Genomic DNA, 21,354 nt, shown 5'->3' on the forward strand with positions numbered 1-21,354 from the left:
ACCTGATGTTTTTAACTGAGGTTTCCACTTCGTTTACCATAGTGGGATCTATCCCTATGTCCCAGGAATGCACATAATTTCAGGAAGCCAAAGAAAGTTGTCTTAGAAAGCCATGTCCTTTTGCTCCAAATGCTATAGTTAGCTAAATGTCATCTCTAGAAACATTGTAATTCAAGTTAGTGGGCTATATGGGATTATTTCTGAGAATTTGATTTGCTTAAATCTATCTTTGTGCCCATAATCTCAGATCCTAGCATTGCCCTTTCAAAATGCCAAATGCAACAGCTTGGATCATTAGCACACTTTGAATTCTGTTATTTGGTTTGTGCAAATGTGACTCCTGTCCTTTGGACAGACACTTTCATGCTGTAGGGAGAGTGGGGCAGGGAAGGGGGGATAATATTTAAAATACCATAGGACAATTCTGATGTTGTGTACAATGTTGTAACTCCAGTGAAACCTGATAGACCTATCCCAAGCTTAATTGACATGAAAAGTTTGCCCAAGTGTGAGAGGTTTATCATTAGCCCATTTCTCTCTTTGAAATTTCAATTCCCCTGCAATATTTCTTATCAAGTTTGCTCACTACATGCTCAACTTTGAATTGTATTTCTTCTCTAAGAGCCTAACTTTCTCCTCGGTTATTCCATACAGAAATCCTATTGAGGAGGAAGAAGAGCCAGAGCTTTGGGCAGCCTCTTTCCACTTTGCACAGGCTGCCACCCAGCCATTCAGGCTGCATGACTAACAGGGTTGCAGGGAGATTCTTCACTGAGCTCTGTGGTATTTTCAAACCCTCCTGGCCTCTGCTATCTGTTGTTTTTTCTCTCTTATTTTGGATCTCTTCTCAGTTCCACAGTGCAGTTTGTAATAAAAATAATGGTAATTTGTTGCCACAGTTCTTACCATAGAAATTGGGTTTTATATGAAGGTGTTAGGCTGGGGAAGTGGAAAGGCATAAGATAGGGCTCTAACAGAGATGACAGTAAGATAACACAGTAAGATTAAATGCAAGTGGGGAAAAGAGAGGAGAAAGACTGGGTTTTGAGGAAGAACTGAAAGTGTGTGTGAGGAAAAAGCAGAGGAAAAGGAGGAAGGACAATCAGAAGGCATGCAGGAAGAGGAACAAAAGAAGAGATACAGAAATTGAAATGCGGCAGTATGGGATGCCACGGACATGTCAGAAAAGTGATCAAATAGAAGAAAAAGCAACACCAGAATTAAAAACAAATTCTAACAAAAAGTTGAATGCCAAAATGCTACCAATCCCTATCAATAACACTACTGTATGTTGTGTTGCTTTCCATTGGTGTAACATATGCACCAGGATGGATGCTTCCATGTTTTATCACACACCTTTAAAGACTTAATTTTTTGTCAGTAGAAGACTTTTGGGTACACAGCTGTTTAGGCTTTTGGTCAACTCCACTCACATCCCCACAGGGAGTCTGTTGCCTCTGTATGTATATGTCGCCTTCTATGTATATGTTGATAGAGGAAGAGCATTTGCTCTGCAGTAGCCATATACTCTCCTGAAATGACATGTCATAATTGCAATGTACCCTGTAACACATGCAAATAGAGAAGCCAAACTAAGATTTCACTGACAACCTTAATTTTGGCATTTCTCAGCTTTCAAAGTTTGCTTCAGTTTGCAACATTGATGTTATTAACATAGGTTCTTTTCTCTAAAATCTTAAACAATACTTTGCTTTTCTCTGATGTATTCTGCCTGAGAATTTGATAGTGTTCTATAAACATTTTTATGAATAGTCATGACAGCAGCCTTTTGAAGTAAGTAACTATTATCATTATTTCAGCTTTTGAAATGAATACATGCAGAGATCATGCTTTACTGAGAGTCACACAGGATGTCAGTGGATCAGAAGTGAAAGTCTCTAACTTCTACATCCTGACCTGTGTTTTGACCTTCATCCACACTTCCTTTTCAGCTAAAAAAGTCCTTTTGAAGATCACAGAAGTGCATTTGTGACTCTGCCTAAGGCTATCTCTCACCCACAGTAAGTCTGAACGGGATGCTCATTAACCAGTAGCATCCCCAGTCAGCCTGGCGTTCACTGCAAAGGGCCACATGAACACTTTATGAATAATAAAATGGACTGGAAAGCTTGAATAATGCAGGTAAGGTCTTCTGTAACAGTTATCTGAATTACTAATGACAGAGCATCATTCAATTCTTGTTAACTGAGTTTAAATTGTTTCTTATGTGTTTAAATTCTACGTTCTTAATTGTTCTTATGTAATTAAATTGTTTCTCATGAAATAGTTTCTTATGTGTCCATCAGTAAAGGTCTTCTGTGCATCATATTGCCTTTTGATAGAGCAGCCTCTGTCTGTTGGTAAGCTAATCACTTATGTTTTAATCCTGCCTGATAAACAGAACTCCCCTTGTTCTTATCACAGTTTTCTGGTAGACTGCTTTATTTCTTCTGTCAAGATATAAAGGCCTCTTCTTCCAAGGCAAGAAATAATAAGCATTAAAAACAAGTCCAGGCTGAAACTTTATAGTCCTTTGGCTCTGTACAGGTAAAATACTTCATGAATTCAAAGCAAACAAATCTTCATTCTGCCTGCACTCACTCACCTTTTCAGTCTGTTCCTCTCCCGATGGTCTCACATCTTACTTCTACTGGTTCCCATTTCCTAAGAGGTATCTATAGTGTTTCCATCTCTAAATGCCTTCGCAGAGTTTTTCCAGACTATCTTCCTTGACTGTCTCCAAGAACAGATCTTTCTTCTCTCTAGACCCAGCCAGCTTGGTTGGGTACCATCCCTGGAGCACAGTACAGTGTTTGAGGTTGCTCTGAGGAGCCAGTGGTAGTAGCAGCAGCAGCAAAAGGAGCTGGGCTGCATGTCCTATGGCTTTTGTCTAGCACGAATAATAATGTATGTCACCTCAGCCCTCAACCTGCAGTGGCCCTGCTCCACAGTTACAAACCACTTTGTGAAGATTGCTCCTCCCTGACACCTCTTCTGAAACAGACCTTTATTGACATCCTGTCTCTTCTCTCTTCTTTGCCTCCTCTGTCATGTGAATTGGACTGATAGATAGGCTGATAGTGTAAAGCAGCCTTTTCTAAAATAAGGAGTAGATTGAGGTGTAAAACCTGGTGTCAGGATCATATTTCTACCTGTGTGCTTTGGAGCTTCTGACTTTTCTCCACTTGGTGATGAATGGCAGGAGGAGGGAAAAGGAGGTGTGGGAAGCCCCCCTGGTTTCATTAGGGGAAGAATGCTTAGTGTGCAGTAAATTTCTCATATTTCCAACTCATTCTGGCACATGTTTGCCAAGATTTAAGAGTTATAGGCCCATAAGTCAAATACCTTGCAAAATAGGTGCCATTATTCTCCCATTTTTCACCTCAGCTTGTAAGTAGACCCCATATATCTTTGGGTCTCTCTGAAGTACAGATTTCTTCCATGTTCTGTTCTGTTCCCTTATGTCAGTTGAACTCTAGTAGAGAGGTGATGTATGAATGTATTTCATCAAAATAAACACGCCCAGAGGCTGGTGGTGGTGCGCAAACAAAAGCTGTATCACAGATACAGTATGCCAGGAGGTGTCATCAGAATTTTTTCTGGTTATTACCCAGTGGCTCCTATGGGCAGCACCAAGACTGCTTTATCACAGCAGACACACCAACATCTATCATGTTAGATACATGGCCCACACCCTGTCATTGCTCCAGTGTCTGGGTACTTCACAGCATGTCTCTTCCCTTGAAGCCACACTCAGAAGAGAAACATTCCCACCTGTTTCGTGGTGGGAGAACTGAGATACCACCAAGGTAATTCATTTACCCATGGGACTGTTTTTGAGGATTAAGAATGACTAGGAAGAAAAGGGATCCACCTGACAAATAGGGATGAAGAAAAAGCAGAGGCATTCAATGCTTGCTTTTTTTTTTTTTTTGCCTCAGTCTTTAATAATACTGATAGACATTGGGCTGCCTGGTCCTCTGAGTTGGAGGACCATGGCTGTGGGAACAGTGACATTAGGAAACATTTCCATACCAAGAGGGTGGTCAAACATTGAAACAAGCTTCCTAGAAAGGTGGTTGATGCCCCAAGCCTGTCAGTATTTAAGAGGCATTTGGACAATGCCCTTAATAACATGCTTTAACTTTTGGTCAGCCCTGAAGTAGTCAGGCAGTTGGACTGGATGATCATTGTAGGTTCCTTCCAACTAGCTATGCTATGCTACTCTACTTTTCCATTGTGAGGGTGGTTGACCACTGGAACAGACTGCCCAGAGAGGTTGTACAGCCTCTACCCTTTGAGATACTCAAAACCCAACCAAGCATGACCCTGAGCAACTTTTCTGCTCTAGGCAACCCTGGTCTGAGCAGAAGGGCTGAAGAAGGCCAACTCCAGAAGCACCTTCCAAACTCAACAGCTCTGCCATTCTGTGCCTCTGTGGGTCATCCAGAGCTCTTGGACTGGGGCCTGGCTGAAGATTTCTTCCATCAAGTGTTAGTGGTGAAGTAACCTTAAAATGCCTTAATTTTCTTAGAAGTGGGAGGCAGCAGTGTTGTCCCTCAGCACAGACTTTGCTTGCTTTAGATATGTTTGGGGTTTTAGTGTTAGGTGAAAGCTTATGGCCCAGTGTATGCACTAATCTATCAATTTTTAATAAAGTTGCTGGTGGGTTTTTCTGTACTGTTATGGCTGGTAGGGAAACACCCATCTTCACTGGCTTCTCTGAGCAACCTGACAACCTGACACCAGGCCACATAAGGAGGGAGGATGCTCAGTCAGATCTACATGTTCGATGGCTTTTTAGCAGGTTGTGAGCTGCAAATTAAGCTAGTTCCTGCTGTTCTCTCTGCTATTACCCCAAAACAGTACCACAGTCTTTACTAGGTGCAGTGACTTTTTCTGAACACCTTTCAGCATTTTTCCCCTGCACCAGCTCTCTGAGAGACCTGACACAGAGGTGAAATGGCTTCATGACTCTGTTGGGTTTGTGTGTGGTGGGGTTTTTGGTAGTGGTGGAAGGGCTACAGAGGTAGCTCCTGTGAGAAGCTTCTAGAAGCTCCCCCGGCTCCAAGTCAGACCCACCTCTGGCCAATGCTGAGCCAGTTAGTGAAGGTGGCTGTGTCTCTGTGATAATGTATTTAAGAAGGGGAACCTGAGAGGAGGGGGAGAGTAAGAGAAATACCTATGCAAACACCAAGATCAGTTGAAGAAAGCAGGAGGAGGTGAGCCAGAGCAGAGATTCCCCTGCAGCCTGTGGTAAAGACAACGGTGAAGCCAGCTGTCCCTCTGCAGCCCATGGAGTCAGTGGTGGAGCAGATACCCACCTGCAGCCTGTGGAGAATGCCACACTGGAGGGGATGGCTACACCTGAAGAAGGCATGTTTCTATAAATTTATTAACAGCAAAAGGAGGATTAGGGAAAATCTCCCTCCTTTATTGGATGCAGAGGGAAACATAGTAACAAAGGATGAGGAAAAGGCTGAGGTGCTCAATGCCTGCTTTGCCTCAGTGGAACTGGCTGTTCCCTGGACACCCAGCCTCATGAGCTAGGCAATGGGAAGGGGAAGCAGAATGAGGTCAGCACAATTAAAGAGGAGGTGGTCAGAGACCTGCTACACCACTTGGATGCACACAAGTCTGTGGGACCGGATGGGTTACACACAAGGGTGCTGAAAGAGTTGGCAGATGTGCTCGCCAAGCCGTTTTCCATGATTTACCTGAAGTCATGGCTAAGTGGGGAGGTCCCATTGGACTGGAGAGTGGCAAATGTGACACCCATCTACAAAAGAGGCAGAAAGGAGGATCCAGGAAACTATAGACCTGTCAGTCTGACCTCGGTACCAGGGAAGGTCATGGAGCAGGTCATCTCGGGTGCCATTAAAAGTCATATAATGGACAACCAGGGGATCAGGCCTAGTCAGCATGGATTTATGAAAGGCAGGTGCTGCGTGACAAACCTGATCTCCTTCTATGACAAAATGACCCGACTATTGGACGAGTGAAAAGCTGTGGATATTATCTACCTTGATTTTCGAAAAGCATTCAACACAGTTCCCCATAGAATTCTCATAGAAAAACTGGCTTCCCATGGCCTGGATGAGCGTACAGTCTGCTGGATCAAGCACTGGCTGGATGGACGGTCCCAGAGAGTGGTGGTCAATGGAGTTAAATCCAGCTGGCAGCCGGTCACAAGTGGTGTTCCTCAGGGCTCGGTGTTGGGACCATTTCTGTTCAACATCTTTATTGATGATCTTGATAAGGACATAGAGTGTATCATCAGTAAATTTGCAGATGACGCCAAGTTAAGCGGGAGTGTCGATCTGCATGAAGATAGGGAGACTCTACAGAGAGACTTGATAGAATGGATCGGTGGGCCAACGTCAACGGGATGAGCTTCAACAAGGCCAAGTGCCAGGTCCTGCACTTGGGCCACAACAACCCCATGCATCGCTACAGGCTTGAGGAGGTGTGGCTGGAGAGCTGTCTGGAAGGATCTGGGGGTTCTAATTGACAAGCAGCTGAACATGAGCCAGCAGTGTGCCCAGGTGGCCAAGAAAGCCAATGGCATCCTGGGTTGTATTAGAAACAGTGTGACTAGCAGAAGTAGGGAGGTGATAGTCCCCCTGTACTCTGCACTGGTGAGGCCACACCTTGAGTATTGTGTCCAGTTTTGGGCACCTCAATACGAGAGAGATATCAAGGTGCTGGAGCGAGTGCAGAGGAGGGCAGTGAAGCTGGTAAAGGGCCTGGAGAATAAATCCTATGAGGAGCAATTCAAGGAGCTGGGACTGTTTAGTTTGAGGAAGAGAAGGCTGAGGGGAGACCTCATCACTCTCTACAACTACCTGAAAGGACATTGTAGAGAGGTTGGTGCTGGTCTCTTCTCACAGGTAATTAATGACAGAACAAGAGGGAATGGCTTTAAACTGCAACAGGGGAGGTTTAGACTGGACATTAGGAAAAAATTTTTCACAGAAAGAGTGGTCATACAGTGGAATAGGCTGCCCAGGGAGGTGGTGGAGTCACCATCCCTGGATGTGTTTAAGGGTCATTTAGATGAGGTGTTGGGGGATAGGGTGTAGGGGAGAACTTTGTAGAGTAGGGCTGATGGTTGGACTCGATGATCCAAGGGTCTTTTCCAATCTGAATGAAAAAAAAAAAGAAAAAAAAAAAAAAGGCTGTGACTCTGAGGGAAACCCATGCTGGAGTAGTCTGTTGCTGGGGGGACTGCAGCCTGTGGCAGGGACCCACGCTGGAGCAGTTTATGAAGAGCTACAGCCCATAGGAAGGACTCACATCAGAGAAGTCTGTGGAGGACTGTCTCCTGTGGGAGGGACCTCACACTGGAGCAGGGGAAAAGTGTGAGGATCCTCCCCCTGAGGAGAAGGGAGAACTGGAAACAATGGGTGATGAACTGACCACAACCCGCATCCCCTGCACCACTGACAGGAGGAGATAGAGAAATCCGGAGCAAAACTGAGCCCAGGAAGAAGGAAGGGGTTGGGGAAAGGTGCTTTTAAGATGTGGTTGTATTTCTCACTGTCCTGCTCTGATTGGCAAATTGGTGGTGGTGGTGTTCAAATTAAATTGATAACTCTTTTTCTTCCCTAATTGAGTCTGTCTTTTGCCCATGACCATAATGGGTGAATCATCCCTCCCTCTCCTTGTCTCAGTCAGGAGCCTTTTGTTTTACTTTTCTCCTCCCCATCCCTGAGAGGAAAGGATTGAATGAGTGGCAATTTCCTACTACCTCCTAACCTACCCTCTTGTGGATGTAAAAGACGGCTGCAGCATGATGATTAGAAGAAGCCTAGGCAGGGATGACAAGCCAATGTGTATGCATGTCTGTGGCAGGAACTTGCAGAGGATCCTGTTCCTCCTAGTACAGACCCTTATGGGGAAATCTTCCCATCACCATACAGCTAAGGACTCGCATATGTCCCTGGAAGCTGTATTTCATAATGAGTTTTCCAAGTGATGGTAGTGGTGAGGAGGAAGGTTACTAGCACCGATCTTCTCTCCCATTGTAGAAAAGAATGAAGTGCCCATAAAAAAACAAGTGTTTGGGTTTAGTTTTTTCCCCTCTCAAATGGAGGATGGCGACCTCCAGCATGGGCAGTTCAGCATGGCTAAAGTGCTGCTTGTTTTTATGGCAATAGAGGAAACAGTCAGCTATCTGAAGAGTGTGGAAGTGGGGAGAGGAAGAGTAAATCACCCGAGGAAGGAAGGATCTTGTGGTTGGCAATGGAAGATAGGCAGCAGGGGATACAAGTAGGCACTCGCAGTGCCAATGTCATATGGCAAGAAGACAAAACACTCTTGTCCTGTATGGAACGTACAGTAGAGCTCTTAAGGAAGTAAAAGTCCTGCACATCACCATCTAGAGCATTCTTGTAGGAGTGCTGCAGGGGCAGGTGGGGAGTTAGGGTCATCCCATGCCTGGTGGAGGTGCCTTAGGCACTCGCACAGGGACAGCCCTCAGTAATGACCAAAGAGGATAGTGCAGTTACTTACATGCTTGTAACCTCTCCTCAGCATTAATGCATGCAGGATGTTGGCCTTCAGTTGGAAATGTTCCCAAGAAAGGGCTGACTACAGTCTCAGCACTAAAAGATAGTAATTAGCAATATTTCACATCCTTCACCCAAACTAGTCATGGAAAAGAGAAACTGATATAATAAAGAAATGGCTAGAGAAAGCACAGTTGCAAATACATTAAGATTTTATGCAAGGAGAATAAAACTTTTATTAACACATACAAAAAGTTCATTAAAATGAGACAGCAGTGTGGTGGTTTAGTCCCTGCCGGGGTCTGAGACCACGCGGCCGCTGCCCCTCCCCCACAAAGGGAGTGAAAATACAAAGCCCCAAGACTGAAATAAGGAAAGGTTTAATACAACAGTGCAATAGCAACACAACAAACAACAGCAATAACAATAACAGTAATAGTGATAGCAATGAACAGAGCAAAATAGCTACCAAATACAGCAGTGGGAAGCACGATGTACAAAACCACGAGTGCACCGCGCTCCCGCGCCAGGAAAATGTGACCTGCCAGGATGTGACCTCCGCATGGTATCTGAATAACCCGGCTAGAGCTCCCCCCCACTGCTGGGGAAACTTAACCCTATCCTGGTTAAACCAGGACACAGCAGGAAATAACAGGCCAGTTTTTCAGGCCTTTCTAACTGTCATTCCCCATTCAACTAAAACCTGTAGTAGACACTAAAAGAAGTTCATTCTTTCTTTCAAATGAGTATGCACTCCTATATTTTTCTATTCTGTGATACTTCATGAGCACCTGCATTTAATTTCACACTTATTTTAGCTTTGTGCAGTAGTTAAAGAAATTAACATTACCTATATGGTCCCATTCAGTAACTTGTTAGATGTATGTGGCTGGTAGGGAAATTTGGTAGTTAACAGAAGGTTTTAGTGTCTCTAGAAATTTAAGACATCTGGAGAAACAACACAGTTTTTGCTAGGGAAGCTAACAGTGAGATGAAAAGCTCAAGATTTTGCCTCTTGACTGTTATCAAGTGTACCTGGAGCTAATGAACTCATCTTTTATCAGTCTTAAATGACAAATTAAATCCATCCCTGGTTTGTTTGATAGTGTAGAATCAGTACTTTGCCACACACAAGCAAAGTCAAGGAGGGTGGCTTAGTGCCCTGTCACCAGGCATAGCAGGAGGCACATGCTTGCACTGCAATTCAAGTGTTCTTGGTCATGGTAAAAAAACACAATTTAGCACTGGAGCTGGGCAAAAGTTTTCATTTGGGAATGGCACCATGACCCTGTGCCACAGACTGCATTAAATAACTTCTAGGAGTGAACTTGTCTAAGCTGGCATAGACATAGAGCAAAGACTGAAATATGTCTGAGCCTACCTGGCCATCACAGCTTTCCCTCTGCTTTCCCAACTGGTGGTCTGTGACTCTTGATGCCAGTTTACTCTCACTAGCTTAGTAATATGTCACTTATTGTATGGACTCCCCAAGGCACTTTCAGGCCAGCATCCCAGCTGGGGATAGGCAGATACAGGCACATTTCAGCCAGACTCTCCCTTTGCCCTCACCTGTAAATGCAGTGCCGAGGACAATGTGGGGTGTGCACAGGAACCATCTGTGCCAACACACACCTTCTGGGTCTTCCCTACTGAGGGTTTAAAGAGTGAGACTGAAAACATGCCCTGAAGTACTGGCTGTGTTTCTTGACTTACAAAAGAAGGCCATGATCATCGCTCAGATATAAGAGTCTGAGGAGAACTTTGCTAGGGCCATGGTATCTGAAAATGGCTACCTGAGGTCAAGCTTCTCAGTCAAACTTAGGCATCTAAAAAAAGGTCTTTTTTTAAAAAAAATGTGGAATATCTAACTTGGTATGTTCACAAACCAGGCATCAGAATGAAAAATAAGTGTTGAAATGACACCATGGTTTGTAAAGCTCTCTTACAGGATGAGGTGAAAAAAATAAATGGAGGTTAACAAGAGACCTCAAGAAAGTGGAGATGCAGGAAATTAAACCTTACTGTTCTCAGCATTTATTTGGAGAAAAAAATTAATAACATTTTGTTTTGTAGCAAACATCTTTCACAATGGTTCCTAGAAAATATCAGCCACAGATGTATTGCTTTATCAGAAAGCTGGCAAGCAACAACACAAAGAGCACAGATGGGAATGCAGAGATGGAAAAATAAGCAAAAAGTATTCTGGCTTGTATCTTAAGTATTTATAAAGTACTACCCTGGTATCTAATTATAGGCTGCGCAGGAAGTAACAGCTATAATTAAAGTTTCTTGACATTCTTATCTGTATGTCTTCTGTTGCTTTCAACATCAATAGATTGTTTAAGCTGCTGTTTTCCGTGGTGAGTATTTGCCCCTAACTGAAGATATTCCAAACAGAATCAGCCCAACTATTTCACCTGTTTTGCAGGAAAAGAGTAGGGGAGGCAACCCTGGAACTTTACCCATACTAAAGAAATATTTGCAGCTTTTTTTTACAATCTGTGTTTCAAGATATGCCCCTGTAAAGCTTTATATTATTGTTGACACCCACAGTTACTGAAATGGTCCTGCTTTTGGCCACAGTTTAATATTAAAAGAGAGCTCCCAGTATAACCATTGTTCAGACATATGATCTCTGTTAATGCCAAGGTGAGACCCATATTAGTGTCTGTCAAGAAACCGAGGACAGAGCCATAGTCTCCCACCCCATAGTCTGGCTTCCTCCTGTCTTGAGTTTGGACCCAGTTGCTGGGCTCAGCTGTCACACTGGCACCACCCACTCTCCATCCTCCTCCTGCTCTGAGTGTGCTGTGATCCTACACTTGCTAACCAAAATGGCTTTCACTGCAGTGCTCCTTACAGGCTCTAGTATGAGGACCAGTCTGATTCAAAGCACGCCAAAGTGTAGCTGTAGTATTAGTCTGATACTTCAATGATTCTGGAAAGTTTCTTGACAAAAGCCTGATTAATCTGAGAGAGTGCTTCTAGTGCAGTATCTGCAGAGGATGCTGAAAAGAAAATAAAAAATTATAGTTACAGGTGAGAAAATTCCAATTATATTCCTTAAATAAATATGTCTACAGGATGTCTCTCTTTGGAGAGACAGTATAAACAGTAAAGCAGCTGCTTTCTTCTTTGTATGGAGAATGAGGACCAGAGTAATTGTGCTGGTAGTTAACTATACAAAATATTAATGCCACAAAAGGGTAAGCCACTGATAAAGAAAAAGTGACAGAGAACACTCAGAGACATATGCAAAACCAGCTCAGCCCTGAGCTGGGAGGCAAAGTGAGGCAAACACCTACAAGAAAACTCTTAACCCTTTCTCAGGCTCAAGCATTACTGAAAGAAGCTAGACATTATTGTCCTTGGATGATATGAAAGCACCACAAGTAAACAAATAGTGTGAAAACTTTCCTGTTTCCACTTTTGTGCAGGGTTACATAATTATAGTAATATGTTTTCTTCTGCTTAAGAAGGCTTATACGTAAAATATCCACAGCTATAAAGGCAAATGCAATGGGGACTAACAAGACTATTGTGCAGAGTGCTCTGGATCGTGGAAAAAAAGTTAGTGAAGAAAGAGAGGGAAATAACTGCAATTTTTAAAGCATTTTTTTTCCTGGTAAAATTTAGAGTAAGGTCCACTTTATCTTGGATGGAGAACAGCCCGATGAAGCTTGTTTTTAGCTTACGATAACCAGAGCTCCTCAAAAAGTGACCAAGCCACACCTTGCCTCCAGACATTCCCAGCCTCCCCCTCTCAGCAAGGCTCTCAGGTGGCACTGAAAAAAACCATCAACGAGCACCTCTCAGTATCGTCCTGGGTTTAGATCAGCTTACCCTTTGCAAATGACCTGAGGAGAATCCAAGTGATACTTTGTCCATGATCTTTGTCTAACTGAGCACAAACAGATCACTCCTGAGCAGCTATCCAATCCTCACAAAAAAACAGGCTGTAGTGAAATGGCAATAGGCATCTTCTGGCCAAAGTGCCTTAGACTTCAGCCAGCAGCGCCTGGTACCCACCAAGTCCTCCAAGGTGAAAGGGTGGCATCAACCTGGCTTGTCCATGTGGAACTGAGGCACAGGCAAGTCATGATGAAAAAGATCTTTTTTTCTGGATGCTGTGTTTTCATCTCTGAGGATGAGGTGTTTGGGTTTCAGATTATTTTGGAGTGGGGTTTTTTTCTGACTATGGAGCTTAAGACTGCACTGTGGAGGTTCAGAGCACAGATATCACTGTCTGCCACATGTAGAAAAAAGGTAAACTCTTTTGCCCAGTTTTGCCACAAACGCAGGTTTGTGACAGGATAAAATTTCACCTGGGCTCCCTTGTAATCCAGGAGGATTTAATAATCCTTTTTTACCTTTGATCCTTTGTAGGCCCACTTTGCTGACCAGGGCTGAATTATCTTACTATATACATTCAAAGCAATTTTGGATTACCCATCCCCCAGTACTGGGCACAGAGAGACTCTTCTACCTGTCACAGTTCATCTGGAGGTACCCAGAATTAAGTCTCCTGTGGCCATCTACTTGCAGGGCTGATACTCTTCTCTTTCTCGTTTTCCAGCAGTAGGATTCTGCTGACAACGCAAGTTTGCTTCAGATTTCCAGCATGAGAGGGGAGCCCCAGCCAGGTTCAAGAGCCCCCAGCCCACCTAACAGTGATGCAACATGGGGTGAGTTTTCTGGCTTTCTCCTGCTGTCCCGGAGGCAGGAGCAAGCCTCTTCAGTAACCTCTCTGCAGATGCCGTGGCTTCTCTCCACTGCTCTGCCACACTGCAGGACCTCTACAGCCACAGAGGTGACTGAGTGGCTTTTTCTAATCAGTGCTTTTTACCAAGCTGACCACAATAATCCTGCCTTTCCCAGGACCCACCAACTTTCTCTAGCCAACAATCTAGTTTGCCAGCTTCCTATTGCCTCATTACATCCAAACATTGTCCCAAAACATCTTTGTTTCTGTCCTCTGCTTGCCCTGCCTCTTAAGGATAATAACACCGTTTATCTGATAATGGCTACAACAAAAAGCTTGCTGGAATTACTATATATGTGTACTAGGCCAAATGCAGCCCTGGCAAACTTCTATTGAAATTTATGTGGTGTGCTAAGGGTGCATTTGTTTCATTTTCTTCATTGCTCTGCCAGCAACCATTGTATGATAAGCTCTGGTACGTGGAGGGTGAAACAAAAGGGCATCAGGAAAAAACAAAGTGGTTTTGTCATCTAAGGAACAGGCTTTTGTCTGGCAATGCAAAGACCTGTGTACTTTAGTACATAGTCCTGTTTGACCTGTGGGCTTTCTTCATTTTTCAGGAGAAGAAAAAAAAAAAAAACAACCAGTGAAATACAAGAATAACAATTGATGAAACCTTGTTCTATCACTTTGCACTGTTGTTTGCCTTTTATTAATTCTAAGAGATACTCTATCTGTGTCATAACCAGACCACAAAGAAAGCACCAATTAATAATGCTACCACTACTACTATCATAGCTCTTTCATAGTCTTTTTCATTTATAGCTCTTATGAGTCAGTGCAAGACCATGAGAGAGAACAGTGAAGTTAAAAAGCTATCCCTGCTTTGGAGACTACCCACAACTTCATGGTCTCCTTGGCTGACATGTTGGCAACTGCAGCCCAGCAGCAAATCTGTTTTCAATTAGCATTGGTAATGTATCTTAAAATACTCTATTTCTAAAAGCTAAGGGTTTCCTACTCCTTTAAAAAGCCTAGTGAGTCTATGGGCAAGTGCTACCTCCCGTGTCATGAGTTCTCACTTAGCCATTTTGCTTAGAGTAGGCAAGGAGTAATTTGACCTGTAAAGTGCTTGAAGGATATAAAACTGTTTGGGACCTGCAGTAGTTTTTACGCAGTTTTTATGAGTGAGTGATTACAGGCCTGTAACAAAGGAATTAACGTCATCCATGTCCAAATTCTGGGGTACTGATTCTTTTGCTTTTGAAACATGCCCTAAGAAAACCAGCCTCAATGAGTTTCCCCCAGTGGGATTTTCCCCACTTAAAAACCAATTGCTGCCCAGCATCACTGATGGGCATTGAGCCCAGCCTTGCCTGTGTTGTATCACCTGGGCAATCAATCAGATGACTCTCACTGGTGGGTGTGGTGGATGTCTCTAAAAGTCCAGGAGGGATCTCCTATCCCTGTTTGATTAGAGGTTATGTTGGTTTAGTAAAAGTGTTGAATGAGCTTACAATGTTGTGAGAAGTTATGAGGCTCTTGGAGGAGGGCTGACGGTGCTTGGAGAGGTATGTCAAAAACTGAGCAAATGCTTACTGAGGGGCTTTGACCTAAAGGAAGCCTCCAGGGAAACTGCCTTGTTGGGTGTTTTCTTGGAGATGGGAGAGCTGAAGTGAACGTAAAGAATAGATGTCATGATATGCTCCTGGAAGGTAAGAAAGGTTGAAAACTTAGATTGTGCCATATAACTATAGCAAATGCTGTGTATGGACTGCTAGCCTTGTGAACGTAGCTCATTGCTATTTTCCTTAACACCAAAAAATCCTATATTCACCATGGGACAAGAATCCGTGTTTTATCACTGAAGGTCATTAATTTCACAGCATATATATTTCCTAGTAACTCATTTGAGTGCATGTAACTAGACAAGGTCTGTTTCTTAGTTTGTATCAGTGTCTGCCTTTTTGGCTTTCCAAAGGTAAGACAGAAGAAGGACAGGTAGAGGGATACAAGTAGCTGTCAAAGGGAAAAGCTGAGGGAAAGATAGGCTTTAAAAAACTCTAGGAGTCTAATTGTCCTCATACTGACTTTTGCACTGAACAGCCACATCATCAAAATGGAGTTGCTCCCTTTAACAAAACTATCTGATTTTCAGGGTCAGGCTTTGGTATAAGGACCCTATTTTTTGTAAGCCCTTGTCTTGATAAGGGACATCTTGGGTCTGGGAGCACCACCTGTGGCTCTGGAAGCCTGAATGTCCTGAGGCAATGTACAGGGGTAACACCCCAGCTCTCTGCTCCCCTCAACATGTATTGTGCACTAACACCCTGTTCAGTCTTTTTATGAAGCTTAATTTAGTCTAGAGCCTGTACAGGATTCTAGTGATCAATTGCTTGTCATACCTGTTTCTGCAGGACTGTCTTGCCTTATACTAGATTTCCTTCCCTGTCTGGAATGGAATAACACAAACTATTTCTGTTAGGTCTCAGAAACTGTACCCAGATGAAAGGCGTGGGTTTTCTGGGCACCACTAGATGGTGCCTCCTGATCGCTATTCCTGGGAAATAGCGGTGCTCATCCTGGAAAACAAACATAAGGGAAGGCGAGGGGTGATGGATCTTGCAGCCGATGGTGGGAGCAGAACGGCTCAGACCCCTCTGGAGGGTGCGTGGGCAGGCAGTAACCTCGCACACGGGCGGGCAGAGCTGTTTCTCAGACACGCCGGTGGAAGTGGGTGTGTTTTCTTTAAAAGACACTGAACTATGGAAGTGTTAATCTCTGTGTTATGTGAGCTCCCCCCAATAAGAAAAGATGCTTTAGAGGGAAGAGATAACTTTTGATTCTCTGTAAGCTGTGGCTTCTTTCCTTTCAGCATAGAAGGAAATTCAGTAGCTTATACTTCCAAGAAGTCTATGCAATTAGGTGTATCACAGGTGATCCCTGGATCCTGTGGCCTGCTAGTGATCTGAAGGGCTTATGTTATTCAATTAATAAACCAAGTGTGGAGGAAAAACATCTAAAGGGGCTGGGGTTCAGATATGTTTGAAGTAGCAATATTAGCTAAAACAAAGCAAGAAAAAAATTAGGAGTAATACCCTCCATAATAAAAAGAAAATAATTTGACTGCTGAGCATCTTAAACATCATCATACATATTTTTAAATTTTAAAATAATATTTTTATTTCCTGTACCCATAATCTTCACTTCTGTCATATTTTCAGTTTTTTCTTAAAAAAAAAAAAAAAAAAAAAAGCCTAGAATCTTTTTTTGTTAAAATAAATAATAAAAATTAGGTCAGATTAGCCCAGACTTGTGGCTTAGATGCCTGTTAGAAGTTTGGCCTCCTGGCTGCATTTGAGTATACAGAGTGGGTACTACTGATACAGATGCAAGAGACTGACTCACATGTAGATTTACCAGAAGGGCCATGATGAGTTCACTTTTCTATTGTCACCATCCCCTGGTCCTCTGTTGCAGCATTGCCAGCTCACATTGTCTTCGGTCATGGAGGAAGCAGGGGATGGATGAGGGTGCAGGAGAGGAAGAGCTGCATTGCCCTCTGCTTTGCTGTTCACAGTCAGGTCTGTGCCTGCCTGAGGACTGGTGTATTGTCAGAAATCCCTTTCTAAGAGAGGGTTCTTCTGAAATGCTCAGGGACAGATTCTGGCTTGTGTAAGTCTGGGGTTACCTACATCAGTGAGTTTGTTCAAGGACTATGAATAAAGTCAGACTGGTGTCTGTCACTTGTCTGAATGACAAGTACATCTGCAAAACAGATAATATCTGACTGTGTTCTCACTGCACCAGGGTTCAGCACTGTTCTTGATCTTGACTTATTTTTTCTCTCCCTTTTCCTCTTACTTCAGTGCTTACTCTTCTGCTATTATAATCATACTGCTAAAATAAGCATGCTTTCTGCTAGGGAGATGAAGGCCTTGGTTCCAAGACACGTCATTCTCTGCTGCCGTGTTTCAGTGCTGTGGTTTGTGCCAAGACTGGTGGGGAGAAGCCAGGTCTAGTAGCCCTTAAGGGAAGGGTGTGCACTTTCCTGTGGTACGAATGCAAAGGCAGGATGTTGCTATGTTTAGCTTGGGTTCGTCTTGGCAATAAAATATTTTCCATAAAGTACGTTCCATAAACTCCAGGTGGATCTTTGAAATCCCATCCAGAATACTTTGATTCCAATGAAAAGCACAGTGAAAAATCAAGATACTGTGTAGCATGTGGGCAACAGATGATGTGAAAGTACATAAAGCTCTGAAAATCAATTGGTTTGGGTAGCAAGAGGCAACCCTGCAATTAACAAATCAGTAAAATGATAACCTGTAAAATAGTAATGCTGTCACCCCTTATTAAGTCCCTGAGTACTTCTATTTCATCTGTCTATGGTGCCTACATTTCAAAAAGAATAATTGGTGGTGGGAGAGGTCTGGAAAGATTTAGAAAATGTTTACAAGGCTAATTCAGGAAAATGTATGTAGCAAAATTCATGCTTAGTTCGTTCATATGAAAGATAATTAGTGTGCTACAAGAGTCTACAAAGCACTGAGTCTACTGCTAGATGGCTCTCCAACATAAAAATCTCTGATACACAGTCTCTGGCACCTGAAGTGACACCAAATCTGACTAAAAATTGAGTTCCAGCTCCCAATAGTGAGTATAATTGGTTAATGGGATGACTAATTGCAGGGAAGACATGAGGTCTCTGTGACTTAAATTTTTATTAAAAACCTGGCGCTCATTCTCAAAATGCTTTATATCCCAAAGATGGGTTCTGGACTTGATGCAGGAATTTCAACAGAAGTTTTAGGTCTGCTCTGTAGAGGGCGAACTTCAGCCTCTGAAATAGAAGAACAAATTCTCAGCTGGTAAGAAGTACGGTGTAGACCACTTAGTAGGAATAAGGGATTTTGTTATGCAACACAAGTGAAGCTGATGTTGGATAAATGAGCTTTGCACAGTGACACCAGTCACTAGAAAACATGTGCACATGGATGTTCACCAGAGGTGAGTAATACAGAGGAGGCAGAGCAAGAGTTCTGCTGTGCCTTGTTGGTTTTACACTAGTGTATGCTTGCTGCAAGAGGTCAGTCTAAGATCCCCCATGTGGATTACAGGGCTGTGCTATCTCTGCTCTGGTCTTTCACAAAACATGAAGTACTAAAAGGAGCTGCTGTCATGTGGTCTTAACTTACAGCTTGGTACTATTCTCTCTCCATTGTGGTATCTTGTGAGCTAACTGTTTTGAATGCCTATCTATGGTGGGACATTTATCTTCCTCCATGCACCTCGAGGGCTGTGTTAATGCTCAGTCCTATATGGCTGTAGTCAGTGGTCTCTTCCACGTTTCATTCCTTTTTAATGTTCAGAGCCCCTTGCTTGCCTCAGGTTCGTATTTGTAGCTGAGTTTGCACACCTGTGATTATAAATAAGTGTAGCAGCATAGCCCAGGGAGGCCATCTTGGCTTGCAAATAATGGTGGGATTTACTGATAAGACTTTGTTGTATAGCAGCTTCCCTTAGACTAGAAATGGAGGCAGTGTTTCTCATGCAGAGCTGTTGTTGTGACTGGAAAAATCAGCTGGAGTGAAAGGGAACCATCTCAGTCTATGCCACTTTGAGGGACATCTTCTGAGGTTCCCTGAAAAACTGATTTCTCAGCTGTGCTGATAGCACTTCAGAGCATGTCTTCTCTGCCTGCAGAATAGGGCTTAGTCTGCTTGCTCAAAGAGACTTACTGTGTCTCTCCAGCCCATTCGTGGCTAAAAGAGACAGCTTTTGTAGGGAAATTTGGGGTCTATGAATGCATCCGTGTAGGTCACCAGGTTCAAAGAACAGAAGAGGTGACTTTGAAAGGTGCAGGTCCTACTTTCAGTTAACTTGTGATTGCATGGGGCCATATAATTCTTGCAGGAGGGCTCTGCTCTGTGGTCATAAGCAAGAGACATGATGCCAAAGCATATTCCCAGACTTCTTTAAAATTTGTACTTACAAAGTAGTTTCTGAGATACTTCATTTGCAGGTACCCTCTGTACCTTTTGATTACCCTCTGTGATTTTTCACAGACCTGAGCAGCTCTTCCAGCTGTTGATGGCCAGAGGAGCACAGCTCTTAATGTTCCTTGAGAGACATAACAAAGAGATGCAGCTGCCTCCTGAAGCTTCTCTGAAGACTAGCTGGGGTCTTTCAAGAAACTAGGATTCCATGGCCCTTCATTTAAGCAGAAGTGAACACAAAAAGCCTGTTGTGATGCAGTAACCACTATGTTAAATGGATTTCTTCAGTACTGCTGTATCCTGCAGGATAACAGGTACAAGGACCAGACACCTGAGATCAAAACTTCATTGCTTCCTCCTGCTGATGGTTGAAAATTTACCTCAAAGATGTTTCTAAGCCTCTGTAGCTTCCGGGTGATGTAAGCCTTATCTATACACTCACAGAAACACTCAATGGATTTTCATATTTATATCTTGCTCACACAGACTCTCTTCATTGAGTTTATGAACCAGCCCAGCTTCTGAACCATTTGTAGGCTTCCTCCATCTGCAAAAACATCTCATTGCAGAGGCTCTGCTTGCTCGATGGTATGAATAATGCAGAAGAACTGTTCTGTTGAAGCTGGCTTTACTGTCAGTTTAAATTGAACATGAATAATTGAACGCATTTTCTTTTCAGGGACAAGAACATCTGCCATCTAAGCTGTTTAACCCCATTTGCCTTCTCATGTTTCTCCTTAAACTTGCTAAAGCCCCTGTGCTTAGCCATGCCGTATAGGAATGCATCAAATTCATTCGTGGTTTTTCACTTGCTTGAGGTTGTGTCACAAATAACCTGCTACACTCATTAAGCAGGCTAGTTACAATTATTGTGTGTATGCCATTTGGCTCTAGCTTTAACTCTTTGGTTGCTGGCTCCCTACAGGGCTCTACTGGGACTTCAACAGCAGGGTGCTGGGCAGCTAGTAAGTGCTAAAAAGTGCAGAAAGCTAAACCTTTGGCAGTGAGGAATATCATTAAGACATGTCAAGAGATTAAATATTTAAACAGTTGGTGTGGAAACTATGGAAATAATAGCCTGTCAGTTAAGCCTTCAAAGCTGTAACTGACTTCCCCATGGAGTTTGAGCACTGTTAGTCCCATTAGGTGAGGGAAGGAAACTTGTGATGTCTATTTCCTGTGTATTTTTTTTAAAGTGGAACATGTTTCTTTGAAATCATGGGGGCTGGCCTGCCAAACTGAACTTGTCTGTTCATTGAGAAATTCAGTGTTTGTAATTAACTATTCTTAAATGGGATTGTTTATGCAAGGAGAGCATATGTAGCAGATATTCCAATTAGATGTGAAATCCATGATGGGGAAACCTGAAGAGAGGAGGGATTTTTTTTCTGAAGCCTGATTTGGGAGTGTTAGGAAATCTTGAAAGGGACCTGTAAAATATTCATTCTAAGAACAGTGCGAGAGCATTTAGAGTAGCTGTATCATAGAACTTCACTCCTTCAAAATGCTCTTATTTGTAATTGCCCAATTATATACCTTTGTCATTTCATCTATATACTTGCAAATATTATATTACAAGTGTCCATAAACTTGGGAGTATACTACACATTATAATGAGCATATCCTAAGACATGTTCGTATTTCCTAGCTTTTTCCTTAGAAATCTTATTCATTCTTAGTTAGTAAGTCCCTCTTTACATGCTGTTTCTGAAGCATGTGAGCACAGATTTCCTCTTAATTTTTTTAACAAGCCAGCACTTATGTTTCCTACTTCCAACACATTTCCCTCCATGGTAGAGGCTTTGTCTAGCAAGAAATGCACTACATTATTAGTCAGTGGGTAAGTACATTCATAAAACAAACATGATTTGAGTAATAAAAGTTGTACTTAGTGATGGTACAGTTCTGCATATTATATGTGCTGACTGAATTATACTTGATTTTTCACATACTTAAAGCAATGGAGTTTGATGAGCGAGTAGCTATTACAGATCTTTAAGCTGTCTCTGGAAATAGTTTTCTTGGAGGGAGCAAGCAAGGATGGGTGTGGGAAGGTCTTCATCCTTCCAGAAATATACTTCTAGAAAGAAAATATTTTATATTTTAGCTACCATGATGAAAGCACCAAGCCGCTTTCCATCAT

At 42.9% G+C, this 21,354-nt stretch overlaps 1 protein-coding gene across 1 annotated transcript in view; it reads left to right on the forward strand.

The window, feature by feature from the left end:
- Positions 1 to 13,100: 13,100 nt before the first annotated feature.
- SYN3 (synapsin III) overlaps positions 13,101 to 21,354 on the forward strand; it is a 251,896-nt gene continuing 243,642 nt past the window's right edge. Inside the window, exon 1 of the mRNA XM_074871316.1 lies at positions 13,101 to 13,195. The gene's annotated coding sequence lies outside the window, so the exon portion shown is untranslated. The remainder of the gene's footprint in view (positions 13,196 to 21,354) is intronic.

This window comes from Strix uralensis, chromosome 5 (assembly GCF_047716275.1).
Source record: "Strix uralensis isolate ZFMK-TIS-50842 chromosome 5, bStrUra1, whole genome shotgun sequence".
NCBI classification, from domain to species: domain Eukaryota; kingdom Metazoa; phylum Chordata; class Aves; order Strigiformes; family Strigidae; genus Strix; species Strix uralensis.